The 9,214-nt window shown below is 44.7% G+C and overlaps 1 long non-coding RNA gene across 5 annotated transcripts in view; it reads right to left on the minus strand.

The window, feature by feature from the left end:
- Positions 1–9,214, minus strand: part of LOC116071564 — an 89,096-nt gene that overhangs the window by 71,044 nt on the left and 8,838 nt on the right. The gene's annotated exons all lie outside the window — the stretch shown is intronic.

Raw genomic sequence — 9,214 nt, forward strand, 5'->3', positions numbered from 1 at the left:
GAAATCCGCCTGCCTCCGCCTCCCAAGTGCTAGGATTAAAGGCGTGCGCCACCACCGCCCGGCTATATCTTGCTTGTTAAACAAAGCTGAGAACTATATTTAACATACCATAGAAAATCATAAATAATATTTAAATTCTTCAATTAATCCCAAATCAAATTTTATAATTATAAAGTAACAGGGACAGAAATCATAGAAATAAATATGAAAATAAATAGTACAATTGCAGATAAAACCCAACCCTATAAATAATTTTTAACAATAAATGGATTTGACAGTACAATTAAAAAGTTATCAGACTAAATAAAAAATGCAACACACAATTATATGCTACTTAAATAGGGAACAAATAAGTAGAAAGTAAAAGATAAAAAGAAGTACACAGTATAAACAATACTGTACTTGTGTGCTTATATTGATATTTGGACAAAGGAAACAGAGTGATTATTAGCAACAAAGGGAGATACTACTACTAATAAGAGAAGAAAATCAAGATGTAACAATCTAAGGATGAGTGCCACAAATAATAAATATTACATGAAAACTAAGAGAAGAACTGTAGATAGGATTGGAGCAATGGCTGAGTAGCTATGACCACTGGCTGCTTTTGCAGAGGACCTGGGCTTGATTCTCAGCACCCACATGGCTCATGACTGTAACTCCGGTCTCAAGGGACCATTTTCCTCTTCTGGTCTCTTGCATGCATATGGTGCACAGTCATATACGTAGGCAAAACACCCATAAGCATAACATTTTCAAAAAAAAATGTAAAGAGAAGAAATAGGCAAATATTCATAATGAGGATTTTAATACCTACATCAGGTAGGAGAACATGAAACAGAAAATATGTTATACATGGTGTATTTATTTGTTGTATATAGTATATAATCTATATATTACCTATAACTATACTATAAGATTGTCTATATGTATACTTACATACTCATACACACATACATATATTTTATAATTATAGATAGATGATTGATAAATAGAAGATAGATAGATAGATAGATAGATAGATAGATAGATAGATAGATAGATAGATAAATGATTAAGGAATCTGGCTTATATGGGAACTGGCAAGTCTGAAATCCATAGAGCAAGCCCATAGGGTGAAGTTTTGCTCTTGGGAACTTCCAACTGACTGGAAAAAGCCTCCTCACATTAGGGGGTGAATCTTTTTTATTTATAATCTACCAGTTGTTTAACCATTTCCAGAACGCTCCTTCCCAGCTACACCTCGGTTAGTACTTAGTTAAAGTGCTGCCTTCTTAAGCCAAGTTGATAATCCCTCTCAGTAATTGCTAGAACATAGCCATAGGAATTTGGATTTCAGGGGAGCGGATCCTTTAATGACTTTGGTGTCTTGCAGTAGAGGAAGCTGGGATAAAAGATCTACCAGCCACCCCCAAAACAAGAGGAAATCTGTACATCTGAAGACTTAGAGGGCGGACAGGTGTTTCTGAGTTTGGAGGGGTGGGTTTAAGGCAATGCTTTAGGACACTAATCCTATTGTTCCATTGCCTGCTGGGAGTTTAGCAGCTTGGAGAAGTTATAGATAGAATGTAAGGCATGGCCACAGACCCTCTACAGTGGCGGCATCTAGCAGGCCTGCAGGAGAATGGTGCTTAGAGGCAGCCCAGGTGGCTGCTTGAGGCTGCCTTTACCTGAATCTTAGCGATTCCATCTCCTCTCATCCCCATAGTTATGCAAGCCAGCTCCTCTCAGCCCTCGGCTTTTCTTCCTTTCTGTCCACAAGAGCTCACTCTGTAGCCCTGGCTGACCTGGAACTCTCTATGATCAGGCTCTTCTCAAGCTTGCAGAGACCCACCTGCTGGGTTTATAGTGCAACACCATATCGTAGTCTTAATGAGATCCTTTCAGGCATCTCTTCTCTGTTGTTGTTGTTTTATTTTGTTTTAATTTTATGTGTGTGTGTCTTGTGGGCATGGATGTCTGCAGCGCCCTTCATACTTGATGCCCTTGGAGGCTGGAAGGGGGCATTGGATCTGTTTGCCTCTGCCTCCCGAGTGCTGGGATTAAAGTGTATACCACTGCCACCAGCTCAACCATTCATTTATTTCTTGCTGCTGATTTTAACCGTCAGGGAGGAAGAGAACTAGTTCAGGGAGGCTTAATGCTGGGTATAGATCCAGAGACATGTACCTTGCTAGGCAATCGTCATTGTGCAAACATCACAGCATGGACATATACTAAGTTATTGAGGATATCAGGTAATGCAACCTCATGATTGCTAACCATATCAGTTTGACAGGACTTAAAGTCACCTAGGAGACAGACGTCCACAGGCATGCCTCTGAGGAAGTTTCCAGACTGTTTTGATCTATCTTAAATGTGGGCAGCATCATGCCATTGGCTGTGGCCCTGGAGAAAATGAGTGGAACATCAGTACTCATCTCTTTACTTCTTGACTGGGGATACAGCATGAGCATCTGCCTCATACCGCTGCCCTAACTTCCCAACCGTGACGGAATGAGACCCCTCAAATCGTAAAACAAGACAATCCTTCTTTCATGAAGTTGTCTCTTGTCAGGTATTTTGTCATAGCCATGAGAAAAATAACTAATGTAAGCCATTGGGACCAGCGTCTTCCAGTCACCCAATAGTCTTATATGGTATGTAAAAGACATCTAACCATGGTAGGAAGGAACTTCCCCACTGTGGGCTGTGTGCTTTGAGTTCATCAGAAGGAGATGGGCAAACCCCAGCTGCCTTGGTTGACTGCCTTTGCCAGTCAAATCAGGAGGCAGAAGTGGTGGTTTGTACCTATGCCCCTGGGTTCCTCAAGGAAACAGCCCTAGGCAAGAGAAGCGTCTCTGTAGCTGGGACATCGTGGCAAAGATGACCCAGGGCCAGGAATCCTCTTCCTGAAATCACAATTAAGAAAAAAAATTTTTTTTCTTTGAGATGGGTCTCACCGTGAAGCCCCGGCTAGCAATGCGGATAAGGCTTGACCTCAAACTCCTAGAGATCAGCCTGCCTCTGCCTCCTGAGTGCTGGGATTAGAAGTAGACCATCACGCCTAGCGAAAATCCAATTTTGTAGCCATCAGATACTTATCATGCACCCCTCCTCCTCCCCCCTCCCCCCAGGCCCCCATCCCCATCCCAGACTCTCCCGAAAGTGTTGTATCTGGCATTCGGGATTGAACACAATAGACAAATAGCCTTGTCCTTGTGGAAGTCTAAGCTGTGCAAAGTGGACCACTGAGCGAACAAAAACAAGCTAGATGGTGCCACTCTGAGGGTAAGCACCGTCAGAGTTTTCTTGAGAACTACTCATGAGGTCGACTGGAAGAGGCCTCCTTGCCTCACAGTATATTTATTCTGGGGTCCTTTAAAAACACACACCAGGGAGCCTTGAACGCATGCAGCATGGGATCTCAATAATCAAGTGCCTTGTAGACAGAGCAAGGTGTTCTCCTGAGCAGGGCTAATAAAATGGCCTCGTTCTGTGACTGACACTACAGCTCCGAGTGACAACTTCCACAGGCATTTTGATAGTGAGGTTATTTCAAAGAGAAATCATACAGCAAGAGGCAAAAGTCAGACATCGGCGCCTCTGGCTCTAATGTGTGAATAGCCTCTCTCGTGCCCTTAAACAAGGTATCTAGCTTACTTTAAATTCCCTTTGCCTCTCTTGGGAAAGAGAGCAGGCTACCGCCATGGGCAGCTTCAAAGTTCTCTTTCTCTTGACATAGTCATTCTGTTGGGTCTCATGAAGGAATTATTTGGAGAGGTTGGGTTAGAGATTGGAAGGTGGTTAAGTGCATGCCAGATGCAGGTACAACACCACTAAATCATTCAGGTTTCTTGGCTCTGTAGGGATAATCTCTACATACTGTGCAGAAGTATCACCTGTCAATAAAATGCTTATGGCCTAAAGGAAAAAAGGAGAATAGAAGGCGGGACATCCAGCAGGGAGCAAAGAACTCTGGGAAAGAGGCTGGGGTAAGAGATTTTCCCCACCCAGAAGAAGTTGGATATACACGAAACTGAGGAGCAGTAGCTAGCCATGTGGCAGGCAGAGAATAGTATAAACAGGTTAAGTAGAAGTTAGGAACTAGTTGGGGAGCCAGCCTAGCTTATGGCTAGGAATTTAATAATATAGGCTCTGAGCAGTTACTGGGGAACTGGGACATGGGTGGAAAAGCCTGTAGTTACACATCTCTTTCTGGGAATCTCGATACTCAGACACACACACACACATACACACACACACACACACACACACACACGCGCACGCACGCACGCACGCACGCACGCACGCACACATACATACGAAGCCTCTTGAAATTATGCTGCTCTTCATGATGGGATTTTCCGAAGACTCAGGTTTACATCTGTGAATATCAGTGTTTCATTTTTAACCCATATTTCACCCGCGTCAACAGGAGGGATACCTCTTTTCATTCCTTCTATGCTGAACTACAGGAATTTACTAGGTCTTGTCCTGAAATGCAGATATGACCCCAGAGCCCTGGAAGCTTGCTCTCTTGTATGCTCTTTGCTCTATGATCCACTCTCGTTTGATCGTGGTTTTGTTTTTGTTTTTTTTTTTTTTGTTTTGTTTTCCCTGTGTAATCTCACACATCAATTCCTTCCTATGAGAAGGCTTGAAGACAACGCTATGACTTCGGCTGATATCACCCTAAGCTTTGGGGGAGTTTTTTTTTTTTCTTGAAGCTTTTAAAACTTTTTTTCTTGAAGTGGTAGGGCTGGAAGGGTGAGCTTCAGATAGTTATCAGATAAGAAAACCTGGGTTTAGAAAATCGAGAACTTCTAAAATGAGGCGTGGGTGGCGACACTTAACCCTCCCTTTCCAAAAGGGAGGCCGTGGATAATGAGGGCTAGCTCGGAGGGTGAAATCAGATGTTGACAAACTAGGAGAGGCTCTTGCTCTGTGGAATGTGAAAGATCGGCTTTTCTCCTTGAACTTCCTGCTTTCTTATCTGCAGTTGGGAGAATACACCCATGCATTGTTGTGAAGATCTAAAGAGCTTTAGTCAGAGTCATCTGCAAGTCATTCATCTGTGAAACCCTAAGCCTGCTAAAGACAGGAAATTCTCTACCCTCCACTGATACCGTTTTACAACTAGTAGGACATCCACCAATCAGACTGCACCTTGACCTAAGCTAAGTAAATGCTATGAAGAGCCAAAGTGGTCCCAGCAGACTGTTCACGCCCACAGCCCTCTTCCAAAGGAGCTAGTGGACCGTCTCTCTCACACACATACTTAGAGTGAATTTAAAACATTGTTTGCTGAACTAGAGAGATGCCTCACTGGGAAGACTACAAACGGGAGGAACTGAGTTTGAATCCTAAGAACCCGTGTAAGGCTGGTCATAGTGTCCATAGTTCAAACTCTCCCACAGAGAGGTGGAAGATGGCGGTAGGAGTACCTCGGGAAGCTCCCTGGCAGGTTAGCTTGGCATGCGCTGGTCAGTGATACACAACAGAGAGACACTGTGTCAAGGTGGACTCCAAAGACTGACACTTGCTTTTTCTTGTTTTTGTTTTTTTTTTTCTGGTTACACACACACACACACACACACACACTCGTATATCTTGCTTTGTGAAGTTTTACTTCATACACATTTTCAATTACAGATGCAATCCCACTGTAAAGTAAGCGTTAGCGCCTTTCCCTAGGCTTTCTCGAGCCATGTGATCTAACCTTGCCCTACTTGACTCCACAGCCAAATATCCTTTATTTTTCCGGAGCTCAGCCCCACATGCTAGTCCCAGAACACTCGAAGCCTCTTTTATTATTTTATTTTTTTTTTGCCCGAGTTACAGATTCATTAACCCAGACTTTTTAAAAAATGTTATTATTAGAACTTTAATCACCCATGTCCTCCTTTCAAGTTCTTGCTAAAATTAATTTCTGGCAATAATAATTATGTCAGTCAGGGGCCAGCCAAATATACCCGTGGCCCCTGGGCCAAATCAAGACGGGAGTTTCCAGCTATAATCTATTTTTTGGATCCTAACGGTTGTGCCACTTTGCCCACCTGCTCCCCTCTCTCTGCCCCACAGCAGGTAAAGTAGTCGATAGGCCTGCTCATCTGCTGTGGCCAGACGCTGTAAATTATATCTTCGTGAACTCAGAGACAACAATGAGATAATAAATGAGCGAATAAACCTGGTCTAAGTCAAGGGCAGATGTCAAAATCACAATGGGTTGGCAGGCACGAGGGTAGTTAATAGTAAAGCTGGAAGAGAGAGAAACCAGGGAAACTTTACAAATAGATGGCTGAGTTCAAGGCCAGCCTGGTCTACAGTGTGAGTTCCAGGATAGCCAGGGCTACACAGAGAAACCCTGTCTCAAAAAACCAAACCAAAACAAAACAAAAAAAAGAATGTACAAAAAAAAAAAAAAGAATGTATGGAGGATGGGCAAAACTTTTATTTTGATAGGCGTTCTCAGCCACCATTGTTTTCAATGTGCTCTAGGAGAGGGTTGGTGAAGACCAGTTCACCAGCTAAAGAATGAGGAGTTCATGTCAGTATGGCCTGTTTACATCTTCCAGGCTCCACAATCTCCCCCTAGATTCCTGGAATGAGCCTCAGTCTATACATATAGCACAGAACTTAAAATGCAAGACCACCCTGGTGGTTTGAATATGTTTGGCCCAGGGAGTGGCACTTTTAGGAGGTGTGGCCTTGGGGTGGGTGTGGCCTTGTTGACCGAAGTGTCACTCTGGGGGTGGGCTTGGAGACCTTCCTCATAGCCACGTGGGAGTCAGTCTTGTGTTTGCCTTCAGAACAAAAAGTACAACTCTCTCTTCCCCTCCATCATGCCTGAAAGACGCTGCCATGTTCCCACCTTGATGACAATGGACTGAACCTCTGAACCTGGAAGCCAGCCCCAATTAAACGTTTCCCTTTATAAGAGTTGCTTTGGTCATGGTGTCTATTCACAGCAGTAAGACCCTAAGACAACCATCTTGACTAGAGTCAGGCTTGAGTCAAACACTCACCATTCCTGTCTTTTTTTTTTAAAGATTTATTTATTTATTATATGTAAGTACACTGTAGCTATCTTCAGACACTCCAGAAGAGAGCATCAGATCTCATTATGGATGGTTGTGAGCCATCATGTGGTTGCTGGGATTTGAGCTCAAGACCTTTGGAAGAGCAGTCGGCACTCTTAATCGCTAAGCCATCTCTCCAGCCCCACCATTCCTATCTTATTATTTATTCATCCAACAAACACATAATGGGTGCCAGTTTTCAAACCATTGTGTTGGGTTAGGGTTATAACTATCCTGTTTTTTTGGAAGATTGATTTATTTTTATTGTTTGTGGATAAATGAGTTTCTGCATGTATGTAGATAGATGGTACATGTATGCCTGATGCCCTCAGACACCAGAATAGGTGGGTCAGATCCCCTTACAGGTGGGCTGTAGGCTGTGATGGTGCTGGGAACTGAACCTGGGTCTTCTGTAAGAACGGCTATAGGAACTGCTGAGCCATCCCTCCAGCCCACACTCTTTAGTCCAAAGGAGTAAGGGATTATGGTGACTTACAACACTGGCAATCACCTGTGAAGGAAGCAACACCCTGAAAATTCCGAGATCAAAGAACGGGCCAGTGGTTTCCTAGATGGTAGGCAGGGGCTTGTGAGTCGCTCCAGATATTTACGTAGAGTATTGAGTAAAAAAAAAAAAGAAAAAGGAAAGGTAAGGTGGAGGAGGTGTAGTGTTTAAAAGGGAGAGCATAACCAGAGGCAGACAGATCTGGGAGATTTCAGAGTACACATGACCCTGAGGCATGAATTGAGAACACATCTGAGAGACTTCAGAGTACACATGACCCTGAGCCATGAAGGCAAGAGGAGCCACTGACCAAGAGCTGCAGCTAGGGCCAGGAGACTGAAAGAGAGTCTTAGCTAAAGAGCTGGATTATATAAGGAAGGGCAGCTGTGGGGGAAGAGCAGCGCAGACCCTGCTGAGAAGTTTAAGGTAGCAGGGTATATCAGCCACACCCTGTAACGGATAGGGACTGAGGGATTCTGGGAGAACTTGACGACCCGGACTGCTTTGCTTTGATATGTTAAATAGGCACCTCTGGCCATTAGCCTCAGGGTTTGAGATTTAATGGTTGGAGCCCCTAAGGGAGCGTTCAGGTGACTAGAGAGCTCCAATTTGAGTCTACAGCCCCCTGGGGCAAAAGTGTAAAGCAGGGTGTGTCCATGGCAGTTCTAGCTAAAGAGAATCCTAAAGTGGCCAGACTGAATTGGTGACAAGAGAATGAAAAAAAAAAAAAAAAAAAAAAAGCACACAGTCCCAGGAGCTAAGTAGAAGAGGTCAGGAACCTGGCTGAGTGTTCCAGTGAGGTCAAAGAGAAGGGGGCAGACTCCCTCCTCTGTATCCCTGCCCTGGTCCCCGGGTGGAAAGGGACGGCAAAGCCAACCACATAGGAGCAATGAAGGCAGGCGAGTCTGAGGCTGGACTGGCATTGACATCAAGTCTCCTGGGTATTGCAGTGCATGTGACAGTAGGCCAACGTTATGGACAGGAGTTCCCCGAAGACCACATTAGGGTTGCGTACAGAGCCCGGCTGGAGGGTGGGGTAATGCTCTATGTGCCTGAGAGGGAGGAAACGAACTGGCCTGGCCTGCTTGGTAATTGTATCCCTTTCTTCACTCATCTCTGTGAGAAGAAGCTTCTTAGGGGAAGATGGACCTGAATCAGCTGACAGTTTTGTGACGGGAAGTGTGATGTGCCTGGGATGCTCTCTGAGGTAGTGCACTTTGGTGCACGACGTCTTCCATATCTGAGGGAAGGAGGGAGGGGGTGGGGGGCGGGGGAGAGAGAGCGCTAATTGAGAGGGCTGGAAGTGTATTTATACTGTAAATCTCACTGCCCAGCCCCCTTTCCCTTACCAACCCTCTCAGCGACCAATCATTTCCTCTAGGTAGGCCCCCCTCCTCCTGAGACCAAACATCCAAACCCGTGAGCCTCCTGGGCACGTCTCACAGGTGAGCCAGGCTGTGAGAACCGCCTTCAGACACAAGTCCCCCTCTAGTCTTACCCGAGGAAGCTTGGGCCCAGGCTAGGAGTCAAGGGAGCCATCAGCATCTGGCATCTTCCTCTTGCTACCTGGATGTTCTTGGCTTTTTGGTTTTTTTAACTGCCATTTTCTCCCCTTAACATTTGACACTTCCCCACCTTCTCACTCAAA

The sequence above is a fragment of the Mastomys coucha genome, unplaced genomic scaffold (assembly GCF_008632895.1).
Source record: "Mastomys coucha isolate ucsf_1 unplaced genomic scaffold, UCSF_Mcou_1 pScaffold1, whole genome shotgun sequence".
NCBI classification, from domain to species: domain Eukaryota; kingdom Metazoa; phylum Chordata; class Mammalia; order Rodentia; family Muridae; genus Mastomys; species Mastomys coucha.